Source organism: Trichogramma pretiosum, unplaced genomic scaffold (assembly GCF_000599845.2).
Source record: "Trichogramma pretiosum strain Unisexual culture from Peru unplaced genomic scaffold, Tpre_2.0 scaffold46, whole genome shotgun sequence".
NCBI classification, from domain to species: Eukaryota; Metazoa; Arthropoda; class Insecta; order Hymenoptera; family Trichogrammatidae; genus Trichogramma; species Trichogramma pretiosum.
In genome coordinates this window covers 1438274-1454887 of record NW_019641609.1, presented here as the reverse complement: position 1 = coordinate 1454887, position 16614 = coordinate 1438274, and the positions used below count along the sequence as shown (strand labels likewise).

The following is a 16614-nucleotide window of genomic DNA, read 5'->3' as shown; positions in this document are numbered from 1 at the left end:
TTTTGTTTGAAGTAGTGGTTCGAAAATTCCATAAAAATTACCTGAGATACTTTGATAGTCTTGATTAACCCTTGATCATATTTATATCGTGATTCCCTAACGGTAACATGGTGAAAAAAAAAACCAAAAACTTGATATTTGCAAAAAATTTTACGTTTTTTTCCGTATAAGTAGCCATAACTTTTTTATTACGCAAAGAATCGAAATTTTGAGCTCAGTTTCTGAAAGGACATTAAATTTTACATCGAAACAGGTCCATGCGAAACTTTTTGGAGGCCTCAAACTACAAAAAAAATCGCTGCGAAAACCAACAAAAAAATCAAGCAGTTTGGTCGTTAATGGGTTAAGGGCGTTACAGACGCAAATGAAACCCATATTTAACCTTAAATTAAGTTCGAGTTAGGGCTTTTTTTCTAATTGTACTGACTCCAATATGACCTTAAAAAAAAAACAAAATACCTAGCTCTTTTAACCCGTTAACGCCGAACCGGACAGAATTTTTTTCTCTATTGTAGTATGCAATTAAATTATCTTATCGGAGCGCCAAAAATTTTTGAGTACTCATTTTCTATGTAAAATTTAATGTACTGTTTGAATATGGGTTTATAATTAACCTCTGATCAATATTAAAAAAGTTATAAACAATTTACTGCGAAAAAACACGATTTGGAATCTTGAAAAAAAACTTTGATTCAAATTGTTTTTATGAAAGAGACTTGAACTGTGGCGAATAATACCTAAAATTGTGGAATGATGACCTACAGTTTAAAGTACTGTAGGTGGGATTTGAATATTCAATAACTTTTTTTTCTAATGTTGATCGTTTTCGAACAAAAAAGTACATTTTTTGGAACATTTTTTGGTATATTTCTTGGGAAAAGTGTATTTTTTGGAGTCTACCATTTTGAATATTCAAATTCCACCTACATTACTTTAAACTGTAGGTCATTATTCCACAATTTTAGGTATTATTGGCCACAGTTCAAGTCTCTTTCATATCTTGCTATCATTATTCTTGCGATGTCCGTAAGTCCCTTTTGTTGTTATTGACAATTGAGAAGTTTTTAATAATCAAATGAACCGATTTCCAATGTTATATATGTCAAATTGAAGGTCTTGCAAGGACCTACAACTTTTGTTTGAAACTTTTTTTCATAAAATGTACGGTTTTCAATCTGTAGCCGAAAAACTGATTTTCCTAATTTCAAAGGGCCCAATTGTTAAAATTCCAATCGACTCAACTGTGGCATTTGTTATTACTTCATTCCTACCATCAAACCCTAACGGATCCCGGTGAGAAACGCCGGTTACGAATTTTTTCACTTTTAACATAGAGTCAGATCCAACTGGACTGGACTAATTGGCCTAATTTGTAATATGTTCATCGATACACCAAAATACAACTTCTGGTAAAGTTTGGTGACTGAGTCACCATTACAGATCATTTAGTAGCTTGCAAAGGGCCAAAAACCATGAAAAATGAGGAAAAAACCATGTTTTTTAGCTACAAAATTGTCTATAATGGTGACTCAGATACTAAACTTTATCAGAAGTTGTATTTTGGTGTAACGATGAACATGACCAATTTGAGGTATACGAACATGTTTGTTTTTGACTTTCATGGTTTTTTACACTATTTTTTCAATTTTAAGGGGTTTTGAGATTATGAATGTCTTATTTGAGTACAGATTTGAATTCTACATCAAATTTTATATGAAAAAACATGGTTTAGAAATTTTTTCATATGCACCCTAGAAAAGCAGAGTAACAAGTAGAATATCCTCAAAACATGAAAGTCAAACTTTGAGCTCCTGTAGATAAATGAGGGTTGGACCTAGAGAGCTCAGGATTTTCATTTTTCATTGTGATCTTGAAAAGTAAATGGTTAGTTTCAACTTCATTTTTTGGGCCTGCAACACCTGTTGTGGAATAGTCCATATATACAACAAAAACATCACAATACTAATATCTAAATATAGCCTTTTAAAAAAGTTTTTTGTTGTCGATTTTGTGTTAAATGTCCATATTTGTGGTAACTGTAGACTAAAAACATTAAGAGCCGAAAACCTTAAACAATAAAATTATTAAAGACAAACCCTTTTTATTATTAAAAAATAAAATGTATTTCATTTCAATTTGCAATTATGTACATTAACAGGAAGTAACAATAATATAAAATATACAAGAACTAATACTGTTCATAGGTATTGTGGAAACGATATTCTTTATAGTAGTGTAAAACTCAAACCCATAGTTTTGAGTATTCTTTTACTTCATTTGTAATAAACGAATTCCAATTTTTTTTAGAAATTTGTCAATGTTATTAACAATAACATGTCAGAGCAGGGGACGTTGGAGGAGGGGAGCCTGGAGGAGGGGAGGGAGGGGGGGCATTTTAGGAGGGGAGCCTGGAGGAGGGGAACCCTCAAAATACCGTGAAAAATGACACAATTTTACGTTATTTTGAGGGGAGCCTGGAGGAGGGGATCTCGGAGGAGGGGAACTTTATCGTCTATATATATATAGTAAGATAAGATAATGCGGGCATTATATTATACATTTCTGCCGCACGCCGCAGAGAGTACCGAGATTCAACAATAAAATTGCCCCCGCGCGCCCGAGAGAGCTTCGAGAAATACTATATATAACGATCTCTATTGAGCTCTCCGCGTCCGCGCGCAAAAAGAAAACTCTGTGCACGTTGTAAATACAACCGCGACTATGAAAAGAACGAGTATTTTATACAAGTGCCAATCGAAGGCAAGAAAACTCGTTGTACCATTGACGTAAGTAAAGCTCGCCAGCCGAAGACGAGATATATCGCGAAGGATCGTTTGCATTCCGATTTTTATTCCTCCGCGCGAGCGAGCGAGAGAGTCGTATACTTGATGCACGCGTTCTTTTTTTTTGCACCCTCTCGATCGTATCGATTGTATGTGCTTTTTTGTACAGCGCGACAATTTGACTGCCGAGCGATCCTTGACACGATTGGGAGATCGTTGACGCTCTCGCGCGACTCGAAACAAAAAAGATAACGTTATCCTTCGCAAACACTGGCAAAAGATGTGTTGTTGTCGCCGCAACAGCAGGATCTTTTGATCGATCACCAATTTTAGACTCTGTCTTCTCTGAGAGGCCCCGAACACATCAAATTAAGTTTTTACAATTAGCGAACACATTAAGTATTTTTAGCATGAATGAGATGGTTTCTTCAGTAGTAGGTTTAGTGGTCAATAGTACCACGCGTATATGGGGCTATATTACACATATGTACATGATGAGATTCATTGGTCGGTGTGGATAGGTGCACACGGTGTTCCCAAGCGGGGCGTGATAATTTCCGGATCCGGATATGTACATCCTGATTGGCATAGGGATTATATACACTGGCCCCGGAGAAATTGATCCGTCGTCGGGGAGACGTGAACACCCATCCAGAGACTTGGTCCATCTTTCGGACGCGATGGCGATTCCGCACGGCGACTACTAGACCGGCTCAATTTTCTTATATACTGATCTTGGGGGAAAATCCAGGCACTTGCGAGTACTGCTTCATTGACAAATCAACGCCGCCGAGCGGTAACATAGTACAAGTAATAAAGTATAGTTCAGTCAACTTTATGAATAATGGGCAATATTTATGCCTCTCTGTTTACAGTTTTCTATGTATTTACTCTCGGTAAAGCCATAAAAGTATGACGGCTGAAAGAATGAAAGTTAACGGAAAAACTTCGCTTTCCTCCAATTTACCAGCTCTCTGTCTCTATTAAAGCTCGCTACGGGCGCCCGAACAGAATGCACCTGAACTCCGGAGAAGAATAGCGAGCAGAAAAATATTCAGACGTCGTTGTAAGGCAGCGCAAACGAGCGTGTCATTGTGCAGCCTTAATAGTAAAATCGAATTTTTTTCCATATACTTATGTATCGTGTACTGTCGAGTGCACACTGCGAGGCACACGATGCGTTGCACTTTCGCGCCGCGGCTCCGAGGAATGTGCGCGCGATTATATATCTAGGGTTCGTCGTACGTAGTCAGTGCGCATTCATTGATCGAGAAAGTTCACGTGAGAGATCGTCGCCCGCTCGCGGGGCCCGTTTGAATTGCTCTCGTGCGAGCAGCTTTTTCTGAGAGCTCGTGTGCACGTACAGACATTGTTTCTCGCGCACTGCACACACATACACACAATTGATGAGGTGACTTTCTTTCTCTATACGCCGCTGATAAAACTCGCTTATCTTTTTTATCCGAATTTCATGTGTTTCGTCGCAATTTGGTCCTCAGCTCTGACGTATCTTTACTTTTCGTATCATATTTACATCGGACCACATGCGGTATTATTTAACAATTTTAAAGAGAAGATAATACCGATGCATTATAGACATTGTAACAAAAAAATTGTTTGATCAATGATCTCTCTCGTAATTTCAAAATTATAACATTTTTAATGAATGGGATAACGTTGATCAACTGAGATAAGCTCAACGAACGAGACCAAGTAATTGTCATAACTACAGCATTTATTCTATAATTATCTGGAGTGATATTGCGCGCTCGCCTTTACAATGGAATTATGCTAGAAAAAAAATTTTGAAAAAAAATTATGTTAATCTTATCCATCGTTTGAGCGTTGATTGAACTAATTTTGAGCGATCTGACACGTGAAGTATTTTTAAATATACCTCGAGTGCGTTGCATGCCGCTTCAAAGACATATTTTGATATCTGCGTGAAAATTGTTTTTAAAAAAATTCACATAAAGTACACCCGTGCATTTAAATAAACATTTTTTTCTCTCTCACTCGGATCGTTGCATATGGTGTACGTGTGTGTAAATTACTCGCTCGATTGATTAAAAGAGCGAAGTAGATCGCCGAAGACTTTTCTGGCAGCTTCTCTCTGCTCGAAGGAATAAATGAATGCAATAATACCGCGTCGACGTGCGAGCGATATCATACACGATGAAGAAGAAGAAAAAAAAAGGAAAAAATTAACCCCGACGACACATCGTGGCACCGAAAAACTGGTTTGTTCTCCCACTCGCACGCATACGCGTGTGTGCAACGATGTATTTTTGTTGAATGTACTTTTTATGTTATTTTTGTTGCCCATGTGCTCTTTTATTTAGCTCCGTTATATATCCTGGAGTGGCCAATGCCTCGGACTGACTGACAGCTCCTTTTTGCATTTAATCCGATCTGCGAAACGAAATTTTACGTTACGAAATTCGAGTAAGTACTGCGAGCGCATGAAAAATTGGACGTCGTTTAAGAACGATTTTTCGGTGAAAATAATATTTTAACAGTGTTTTATCGGTGAGCTCGAAAATGTCGAGGATTCTTTTACTTTTTTTTTAAGTTTATGAATGGATTCTTCAGAGACCAATAAATCAAAAGCTAAGTCGTCGACTCACGCAGAAAAACCAAAAAAAGAAGGGTTTTACCGATGGTCTGCGAGCAAGGATAAAGCAAAGTCCTATCCGTTGTAGAGCATCTCAAGACTATTATAAAGTAGAATCATTCCGCAATACATAACGACTTAATGGAGTTTGGCAGCCAATTCCAAAAAAGAATCACGAAAATTGGCGTCGATTTTGCGTTTACCTCGAATTATCGAGGTCTCAAGCACTCGTTGTTAAAAACTAGTTACTATGCGTGCGATGGTGCTTTAGATATTCAATATGTATGTGACGAATTAAATCGATTAAAAATTCCACATCAACAACTGCTGCTGCTGTCAGACGAAGTGGCACAAACAGAAAAACAAACTCGCGTTCACGCGTGAAATCCATTACAAATATTTAAGAAAAAAGAAACATAATAAAGCAGAAGAATTGCATAATCCTCGGCTGTTTGTCGTATTATTTTCGAGCAATAAAGTCATAACGATGAGCCTACTAATTTGGGTCGCATTATATACGTCGTCGCGCGGCTACCTATTAAAAGTACCTTTTAAAAGTTCGCTTTAATACAGACAAGAAGATCGGCTATGTGCAATGTTGCAACGCATGTTACACCAATTATTGAAGTTCTCGCGCGTCTTTTGTCGCTGTATTATAACAGCATCGGCAGCAGCAGCGAATGAGAAATATAATGTAATATTGTAAATGAAAAATATACACGTGTAAAAATCGTACCATAAACTTATTGTCATCATTAAAATTAGCGTCGAATGAAAAAAAGGAAAAAAAAATTCATCTCAAAAATGGGTCATGGAACGACGAAAAAGTGATGCAGGTTAAAAAAAATGTTCAAGTACTAGGCAGTATTATACGTACTTTTGCTAATGTTTCGGTAAACACATTTACACGACGCAGCAGTGGTTAGCACGAGCGAACGCGTGTTGGCGAAAATATAATATACGTGCGCGACTGACAGCGAGAGATCTCTGACATTGGTCGTGTTTACTTTTCGATTTTTATTTACAAAAAAAAAAAGAAGGCGAATCAAGTAGTATAATAAGATTTTTTTCGATAATTAATTTTGACTTCGATAATCTTCGCACACAGCCACCTACCTACACGTTCTCGGGCGAGTTTATTATTTTATCCAAATAATAAAGGCTCTCTGAAACGTTCGATGTGTAGATAGTTTTGATCGAGCGCTCTATCCTTGAAAATTATATTATAATTACGAATATTATAATTACGAATTATATTATATTATAATTACGAATTTTTGCACCAATTTCGCAACTGGAGCACGTGGGCACGCGCATATCGCATCATATCCAAAACGTCTCTATTATTCTCTGGACATGACCCCGTGCGTATCTTTGTGCGTATATGACAAATGATGACTCGCGCGTTGGATTACTGCGAGCGCGCGCGAAAATGCGAATGCCTTGGTACACGGTGGCTGGACAGCAGCAGCAGCAGCAGCAGCGATCGCCTCGATCGAGCAAACACAAGAGAGCGACATACCGAGGCTCGCGTAGCAGAGAAAGAAAAAATCATTACGCGAAAGTCGTAAATTACATTCGACTCTTTTTTTTCCGCTTAAAACGATAGGAAAAGTGGAAAAATAGAAATCGGCGCAGCGTATTCTAAGTGATGGTTGCTCGGCGACGCGGGCACGCGTAAAATGACGATCGCTCGCTCGCCGCCGCTTTTCGACGAAGTCGCGCGGATGCGAAATCCGAGAAAATCGTATTATTTTTTCTTTGCGTGAAAAAAAAATTATTCTACACCGCGACGTCGCGGCACGTGTCTCTCGAAAAGTCGTGGAGATAAAAATTGCATTCGACTGCGAAGAGCCGAGAAGAGTTGAAATTATTATATTATATTATATTCGATCCGTCGAGTCGACGAGCTTCAGCAAGATCAATTGAATCGGACGATGATTTCATTTCCAGTCACGTCGATCATGCAGCTCCCAATTTATAAACGGCGTCGTGCATATTTTTTTCATTTGACCCCACTCACGAGGGATGAGTCGTTTAAATTTTGTCATGCTCTTGTAGCTCTTTGCGTGCGGCACGATCCTCCTCTTGTTCTTCGTTTTTTTCTTGCGTACGTATATAATATTATTATCGAACGAATTGAGTCTACATGGAGACGACGTCGGTCGGTCGCGTGTGTGCGCGGCAGCAGCCAGGCATGCATATAATATCGTGCTTGAGCGCGGAGTACTTTTGTCCGGGTCTTTTTGTCAATATGCTACTGCTGGCTGCCTACATAATGTGGTAAATAAGTGGTAGTTATACTTGTACACAGCAGCAGTAGCAGCGAGTGTATGGTCTCGGCATCGCGCGATTTTTCTCTCACTGTTGCAAAGCACGTGTAAATGGATATTTTAGCAGCTGTAAACGAGTCATTTGCGCGCTCGTGTGATCTATATATACCTGAGATGTTGGACAAAAATTTGCTTACGTTATGGTTATAAACAGCATCGCTCGACGCGGCGCCGATTTTCAATTATTTTATAAACATATTACGACGTTATGCGGGCAAGCTTGCGACTTCCTTTGCATCTCAACTGCATATAGTACACGAGACTAATGAACGTTATTAGTTGGGCGCGTGGCTCGAGATTCAACGAGGTTAAAATAAAAATGTGCTCAATTTGGCATAATAAACAGTGGGTTATATAGTCTCGGGGCGAGGAATATGCGTGGCTCGTGGCTCGTGCCTCGTTCGAATCACTCTCGATCCTCTCTCGGCGCTTAATTAATTCAGACTCCGGAAATCGAGGGTGACGACGACGAGGAGCGCAGTGGAGACTATTCATCGCGACAGAAAAAGCTCTTCAGCTGCTGCTGCTTCGTGGAGCGAGCTATTTTTGCGTCGTGCAATTCACGATCGGCGCACTTATGCAACGATATGTGTAGCGCGCGTATACCGAAAATCGGTATCACGGTATAATGATTTTTACATAATGTCGCGCAGTACAAAAATATACCTAAAGAGAAGAAAAAAAACACGTGGGTCGAGCGTACGTGCCGCGGATGTGCAGCACACCACATGCGCTGCACTGGACGCGGCAAGGAGGGAAAGAGGAATATCGGACGTGACTTTAATCCGACGATGGATTAGCATTTCTGCCGATATCGCGCGTCGTCTGTGCAGACGTATTAGGAATTCGCGAGTTGCGACCAGACAGTCAATATACAGTTTTGCCATGAAATAATCGACGTTGTTTATGATTCGTCGTAAAATATCGGCGCGGACTATCGATAAGATAGAGGACGATTGTTATACATATGCATGCGAAATATTTATGATACCGCATGAACACAATGATCCCTCGGCAGCGCGTCGCGAGGCCCAAGTCTACGTATAGTACACAATTCACGTTCGGCATTGGAGGCACGAGTCGCGTCGAGGTGTGCATTGATTGATTATCGACAGGTGTGTCTATACGTCTACACAAGGTGTAATTGCATCTTCGATCGATCTCGGCCGTTTCATTGTTCGCGCGCGGAGGGACGTATACTCGCATACACGACAAAGCTATACATCGCTATATAGTTGCCTCGAAGGCCAAAAAGTTTCACGTGTGTATATCGCAGCTCTCTGTCTATTGCTAGCGGATCTCTCGACGGTCATCGAAAGCTCCGCGGCCAAAAATAGATGCGAGTTAATTTTTTCATGTATATATGAACAAAGCACGCGAAAGGAATGCGAGCGAAAATAACAAAAAAGAATCGAATGTGTTATGCTGCACGCACGTGTGCGGCCATCGCCTAGATGACTTTATACTTTTTCTTTTCATTTATTTAATTTAATAATATAGAGTTGGCGTAGGGGGCAGCGGAGTCTGAAAAATTCCAGCGCGTACTTAATACTCGTAGACGCACACGCGCATGGAATCGACTATAGGCAAAGATTCGTAATAGTAATGCTCAACGATGGTCGAGGAAGCTCCGAAGTATGAGCAGTGGAGCCAGTGCCCACAGTACAATACACTCATGCTTGAATTCGTCGAGAGCGAGTGGTGCGATGACGAATCCCTCTCGACTCCGTGCCACATGCTAATGCGGCAACGATTTAGTATGGACCGAGGCTTCGATCCAAGGATACATTTTAATAATATAAAAAATTCACGTGTACACAATGTGAAGCGACGATGATGGACCGAATTCGATATAGAGGTATTATAATACTCGACGGTGCGGAGCTGTCGGTCGTACGGTGCTTTTTACCTACGATAACAAAAATATTAAGTCATCGCTCGTTTTCGCGCTCGAGCTAAAGTATATACCTACACTCCTCTATAGGCGTCCTCCTTGTCTGCCTTCCTTCCTTCCTTCCTTCCTTCCTGCAGACATAAATACACACTCTCGCGGCGAGTCCGTCGCTGCACACGAGGCGTGCAAAATCAAAGCATATAATAATATTCTTACTACAATTTTGCGCGTATGTGTGTGCAAGTAAGTATACGTGTGTGCTATGACATAGAGAAAAGAAGGGATATGTATATTAAACGTGTAGTACAGTATAGTCGCTGTATATGAGTATGAGTATTATATACCGAAGGCATGAATCGACGCGAAACGACGGAGAAGGAGGAGGAGGAGGAGGAGGAGTAAGAGGGGAGGCCAAGAAGTCGACGCGCTGTTATACGAGTGTGTATATGTATGTGTGATAGTGTGTACTGTACTGAACGTCCCGTTCCTCGGCTCGGCTAGCCGACTCGACTCGCTGCTTTGCTCGGCGCGTCCCACTCGCCGCACAAAATACGGATTCAGTCGGTGCACGGCAGTGGTCGATCGCGGACCTGTGTGTGTCTGCACGCGCATAATAGCCTTTATTTCGTTACTATTTATGCATATTTAATAATTGAAGCATTCGTGTATTAATTTTTACCCGGCTGCGTCAGTGCACGTAAACGACGACGTCGAGTGTTGTATTATTTTCATGTATATAATGCACATCGAGAGCGACTTTGACGTTGACTGACCTTATATCTTGTCGAGCCATGTGCGTACGTTTGTCAAAATTTCGCTGAACGTTGAGTGCGCTATACGCTAAAGAAATACTTTGTGCATTTTTATCGTACACGCGTGATCGGCACGAATCGTTTCACGCCGAATAGAGTGCAAAAGTTAAAGAAATATTATTCAAGAATCACTGTGTTTATATACTTAGCCGGCGTAAGGTAAGATTTCCAAAATAATAATTCATAGACAAAATTGCTAGGAAGAAAAAAATGTAGGCTCGTATATGCATGTATGAGACGTATACTTGCACACATGCAGGCGCGTATATACGGAGCGACCAAAAGAGAGTGCAGTGCGCGTACAGTCGCACACGTACACAGGCACACATAATATATACAATTGGCGCATATGTACCGCCACAGGTGAATGGGTTTCGCGATCTCTGTACTCGCAAAAGCAACAGCAACGCAGCGGCAGGTATATGTGCAGTGTACGCACTCCGTTAGATATACGAGCGTACACACGTATGCACTGGCACATACACACACGCGTGTGTATACGTGTATATTATGCAGCGGTGAGGACCCGCGCCACTTACTAATACGTGCGTGTGCATATGCATATCTACGTTGCAGTCTGCAGTCGCGCGCGATTGATTTTCATACACATGTATAACGCGGAGACTTGTGTGCCGCTCGTAAGAGAGAGAGAAACGTCGACGATCCAACATCGAATTATTGCTCAAGTATGCTCGATCGCAGTGATTTTTTACTTTTGCCAGCTTTATGAATTTTAAATATTCCGCGGCATCGATCGGATTGGCGCGGCTGCGTTTTCCGAGCTCGATCGATTTTTTCGCCCACCGAGTGAACCAGTGCAGAGATAGATCGAATGTATGTTAATGATCCACAGCGATCGCGAGAAGATTTCCATTTTTCTTCTCCTCGCATGCAGAATCACGAGTGTTCACTTGCAAAACCTATCGCACACAGCAGTGTGTACGATTATAATTTCCCTTCTTTCAAACTCGCTTTTAATATTATAATCTGGTATTTCAATGGCTGCACGGCAGCGCACCTGCGCCGCATGACGATTGTGACGATTTAATCCGACGCGAAAGGACGATCGTGTGTGCACCGCACCGAGCGATATATATACTTACTCGCTCTCGAGTCCCTTGAACTTTCGCGCGCGCTGCGATTATATCTATACATATACGTACTGCAGCGCGGCATCGATGCGAGATCGCTTTCTGCGGCCGATAAGAGGCTTAACAATTGCGACGCGCTTATCGTTATAAATTTTATATATACGCGAAAATTGTCACGAGTGAAGAACATGCTGGATTTTTCACGATACTATTCGACGATTATCTACGCCCGCATATGAATAATTCATAAATAAAAATTATCGCGGTGATTCGAGAGATGCGCCGATCGTCGAATTTATATATTTATCGAAACGCCGGTGCATATGCTCTCCAAAACGCATACAGCGAGGTAAAAACCAGGCTAAATACGCGAGGCTGAGGAATAAAAAAAAATAGCTAATACGACAGTCGCTCGTTTACGCTTCGGATATCTCTCGCTCGCTATATATACGCACACACACACACACACATGCGCTGCAACGACGCTCGTATATACACGTATGATACTTATGTATATGTGTCTGTGTGTGTGTTTGTGTGTGTGTGCAACGCGAGGCACAACAGTTATGCGGACTATTTCCTTGCCTCGCACGCGAGTCTCGAGCGGCGCGTATTACGGCTCTTGGCAAACAGCGATGAATAAAAGAAGTTTTCGGTGTTGGTATACATATCTGCGCCGGCTATATAAGCCGCTGCATCTGTGGCTTTTTTTTATTGAAGCTCTATGTTGTAAATTACTCCGATTATTTATAAAAAAAACCTGAGAGAGAGAGAGAGAGAGAGAGAGAGGCGCAAAAATGAAACTGATTGAGTTTTGTGGAACGAATGCAGGGGAATACAAGCACGTAGCTGCACCGATATTATACGATAGAAGAAAAATGCAGAATTTCGCGGAAAACAACATTCTTTATAAATATTTCATTTATTTATCTCTCGAATACTGACAGGAGAGAACTACACACACAAACATAGATGTAAATGTAGACGTATATAAACGTTTCGCGAAGGAATTTGTGCGTGAAATTCGTGCCACTTACTCTGCCTATCTCCTCGGTCGGTTTTAAAGCTCTGCAGGCAGCCGCAGCCACTAACAGCGAATAAATATGCATGTTTCGCTCGCTGCGCTGCGCAGTGCTTTGGAAAGTGTCTCGAAATATGAATTTTCCATGACAATATTCGTTCGCTGCCGCCTCGCACGTGAAAAAAGAAAGAACGTAAAAGTAATAAACACATTTTACACGCTGTTTGGGTGTAAAATCGATCCTCATCTCGATCGTGGAATCACAGCAGCGTGCACTGTTATATCTATGGCGATCGTGTATATCTCGATGCGATTTTCGCGGGAAAATCTTTCAACGCGCCCCACATACAAGATAAATATGAATTTTAATATATTCTCTTGCGGTGATAAAAATAATTTTCGCGCAGAGCAAAGTACACAACAGAGAGAAAGAGAGAGAGAAAAAAGGCGCATCTCGCGCGCATGGGGGCACCGCTGCGATAGGCTGTGGGAAAAGTAGTTAAAACGCGTTTGCATGCGATTTCCGAGTTAATCAGGTACCACCGTGCGGCTCTGTTTTAGCTGTTATACATATACGTACTGTACACGTGCTCTCGGCTGCGTTCTCGAATATTATTATAGTTTGTGCGAAAGATTTGCCGCTGAATGGCATCAGAAGTGCATTGTTATATTTGCCTTTGAAAAGAAACTGATGAAGCAATTAAAGTCGCTCGAAATCGCTTTGCCGCCGCTGCTGCTGCTGCTGCACTCCGACTTCTATTGTTTTCCATATGTATGTATATACAACGCGGCGCACACAACAACAGCCGAGTCTTTATGCCGTGCATTATAACTCAAGTACGCGCGTACGTATGTATAATAAATAAAATATATATAAATAAACGCGCGTACGCGAGGGGTTTGTTTTCCGCGCCTTATGTGAATTAGGCCTTGAAAGATTTCGAGATTAGCTCGAGCGCGAGCTCTGATATTTGTCTGTGTGTGTGTGCCACCCGTCTGTGTATACACGCCTCGTACGTATACATACATTAAGCTCTGGTCGATATACATACGTACATGGGTAAATAGGCGAGAAAGACGCGACCACGAGTCCATCGTATCGATGAGCTTGCGAAGAGCAATCAGATATTCCGTGTAATGCGGGAGCTTATATAGGCTATAACTGTTTCGCTGCGGCGCCGAGCCCTTATACCTATACGTCAAGAAAAATATTATAGGCAAAAGATATAGATATATAAAGATCGCGGGAGCTTGAATAATGAAAATGTGCTCTATACACGCCCGGCCCCCTCGAGGTATACTACTGCAATATTTTTAACCGCGAAAATTGCCTCTTACGCTTAGCCTTGAGCCGAAATTCAATTCGGCCTCTCTCTCTCTCTTTTGTCTTTCTTTCTTTTCTCAAGCTCTCAACTGCCATCAATAAGTTATTCCTTAATCGTGGAAATGGCGTTTTTCCTATCGCGCAAGTACAAAACTTTCAATGCCGAGATGCGAGCGAAGCGGACAATCGATGACAATGAGCTCGGGTGTCCGCTTCCGATCTATTCAGTATTCGATTAGCGTAAAGCACAGCAGAGAAAGGAAATTGTCGCGCGACACCCGATTCGCTCGTATCGCACGCGAAAGATTCGAATTAAATTATGTGCAGCACACACACACACACGCACTCGCGTTGGGAATTATTAATTCGCTGAGTGGTGGTGGTGGTGGTGGTGGCGGCCATTAGATTTTCCAACCTCGCGCGCGACTCGTGACGCGTCTCAGGGGCTCAACCTTCCGCACTTTGATTTTCGAAATCCATTATCGTACGTACATGTATAAAAGTTGGCAAAGAGTCTGCGTGACGACGACGATATCTATAATACACATCTGTATACGACTACAGTGCTTTGTGCTCCAAGGATGTTTGCGTTTCCATGAAATCTTTTTTTTTATCGAATAAAAACAAGAGAACTGTATAAGTGAATTCGAGCGATCGATATTAATTTCTCGCGCGCGCACGGCTATATTAGATTTCCAGTCGAGCAAAAATTTCTTTCCAGCCCCGAGACGAAAGTTCGACGTGGATCGTGACCCACGTCATATACTCGTATATATGGCACGTGTCTAGCGCGTATCATATTTAATATGGATCGAAGCTGATTTAATTATTATTGCGCAGTCGCGTGTATGCGATGAAAGCTCCCATATACAGATATAGAGATGCTCTCGACTGCTAAATTACATCTAGCTCGCTCGAGCTTAAAATTAACGATATAAATTGGAGCAGCCGAATGCCATGGGCTTTGGGTATATCATCGTGGCTATACGTATACGCCTCCTTAATTGTATATTATGTGTACCAATGAGTCGTCGTTGAGCTGATCACGCGTGCATGTGTTTATATATGCATCGCGTCCAATGATATAGATATATAGACCGAACGGCGCGTCTCGGAAACAGAAACTAGATTCTGCTAGTTGCAATTATTTCTCGTCGTCGTCGTCGTCTCGGGATCGGACTCGGGCTCGTGTGATTCATGAATGATCGCGTAGCGCATCGCAGCTAAGCGGCTGAAAATTGTTGCCGCGCGTGTGCACCGATCCGTCGCCCTTCTTCTTCTACTTGACGCGGGTTTTTAAATATTTACATGTGAGCTGCTGCCGCTGCTCGAACGAGACATGCATATAGGAGAGAGAGAGAGAATAATCTAGCAGGCGCGAGAGCTGGCTCTTACGCAATGTATCGCGTGTATATAACGTACCGCGTGTCTGTTTTTCAGCTCGCTCGCAGAGCTCGTCGATCTGCCGGTCAAAAATGAAACGCGGATAAAATTATCGATTATAATATGTTATAGCATCGCGCGCATGGAAGCGTCTATGTAATGCGCCGCGACGATTATTCACCGCGAGCGTGATTCATATGTATATCGCATGGAGCTCGATCGAGGCGGCACAGATCGATCGATCGGTGAACACGAACAATTTTGCGATGCAGTCTCGCATCGTATACAATATGCATTTCTCGCGGAGACGACCGACTTTTCGCTTTACACGCATGTATGTGTAAGCATACGGAAGTCCGATCTCGCAGCGGCCTGCGCTACAAGACTGCAGCCACAGAGAAGAAGAGAAGAGAAAGCTCTTTCTCTCTTTTGCGCGTGACGCGCTGTAACGCATTATACATACATTATGAGAGGTGCACCGCAGCGCGGTATATAATATAATAACGTCGCTCCGAGGCAGAGAGGCCGAAGCTCCGAAGCCGAGCTCCGAGCTGTACTACGTATACATGTGTTGTATATGTATATGCGAGTTTTGCGGAGAAGCAGCAGGTGTTGGCGATTACGTGACGCAACGGAAATATGCGCCGAGTCGAGGAGGAGCGAGGAGGGATATAGATTCTTGCTGTGCTCGAGCTTGTTTTTCTTGCTCCATGCGGGCCCCTGTGTCTATGACTCTATACTATTTTTCGGTCGTAAACGATAGACTCGTTCGTTCTGTTTATTGCGTAGATAAGAAAAACAACAACAACAACAACAACAAGGAGATTGACATTTTACGTACTCGCATGCACATACAAGAGTCCGTGCATTACGACAGATTTGGAAATTGCAGGCGCTTAATAGGGCTCTGCGCGAGCTGCACTAGGCAGAAGCGTTATTACATGCATACCGCTATACTACATACGTATACGTGTGTAATGCGCAGCAACAGCGGCAACGTCTGCCAGAAATAATTGCAATCATAAACAATTTTCGGTGCGATTACGCATTGTGCAATTTGCCGCTGCCTCGCGAGTACGGCAGCGCCGGCACATCATTTGCATTGCGACGCTTATAATACACACAGGTATGTGTACACGCGTACGTATATAAGAGACATATATTATGCTTTGCTGCAGTTATCAAAATTTAGCTCCATTCGTCGTCGTCCGCGCAGACGTCGCAGACTCGGCGACTGCGTGCACAAAACACACGTACGTATAGTATATATTTCTTCCATTATCATCGTAGCCGAGCTTGACCGTGAGGCAAGGAAATCTCCTTGATCGCTGACACTTGTGCAAAAATACATTTGTATAT

The 16614-nt window shown here is 42.0% G+C and overlaps 1 protein-coding gene across 1 annotated transcript in view; it reads left to right on the top strand.

Annotated features, from left to right (window-relative positions):
- Positions 1-10199: 10199 nt before the first annotated feature.
- Positions 10200-16614, top strand: part of LOC106654613 — a 32423-nt gene continuing 26008 nt past the window's right edge. The window contains exon 1 of the mRNA XM_014374552.1: positions 10200-10595. The gene's annotated coding sequence lies outside the window, so the exon portion shown is untranslated. The remainder of the gene's footprint in view (positions 10596-16614) is intronic.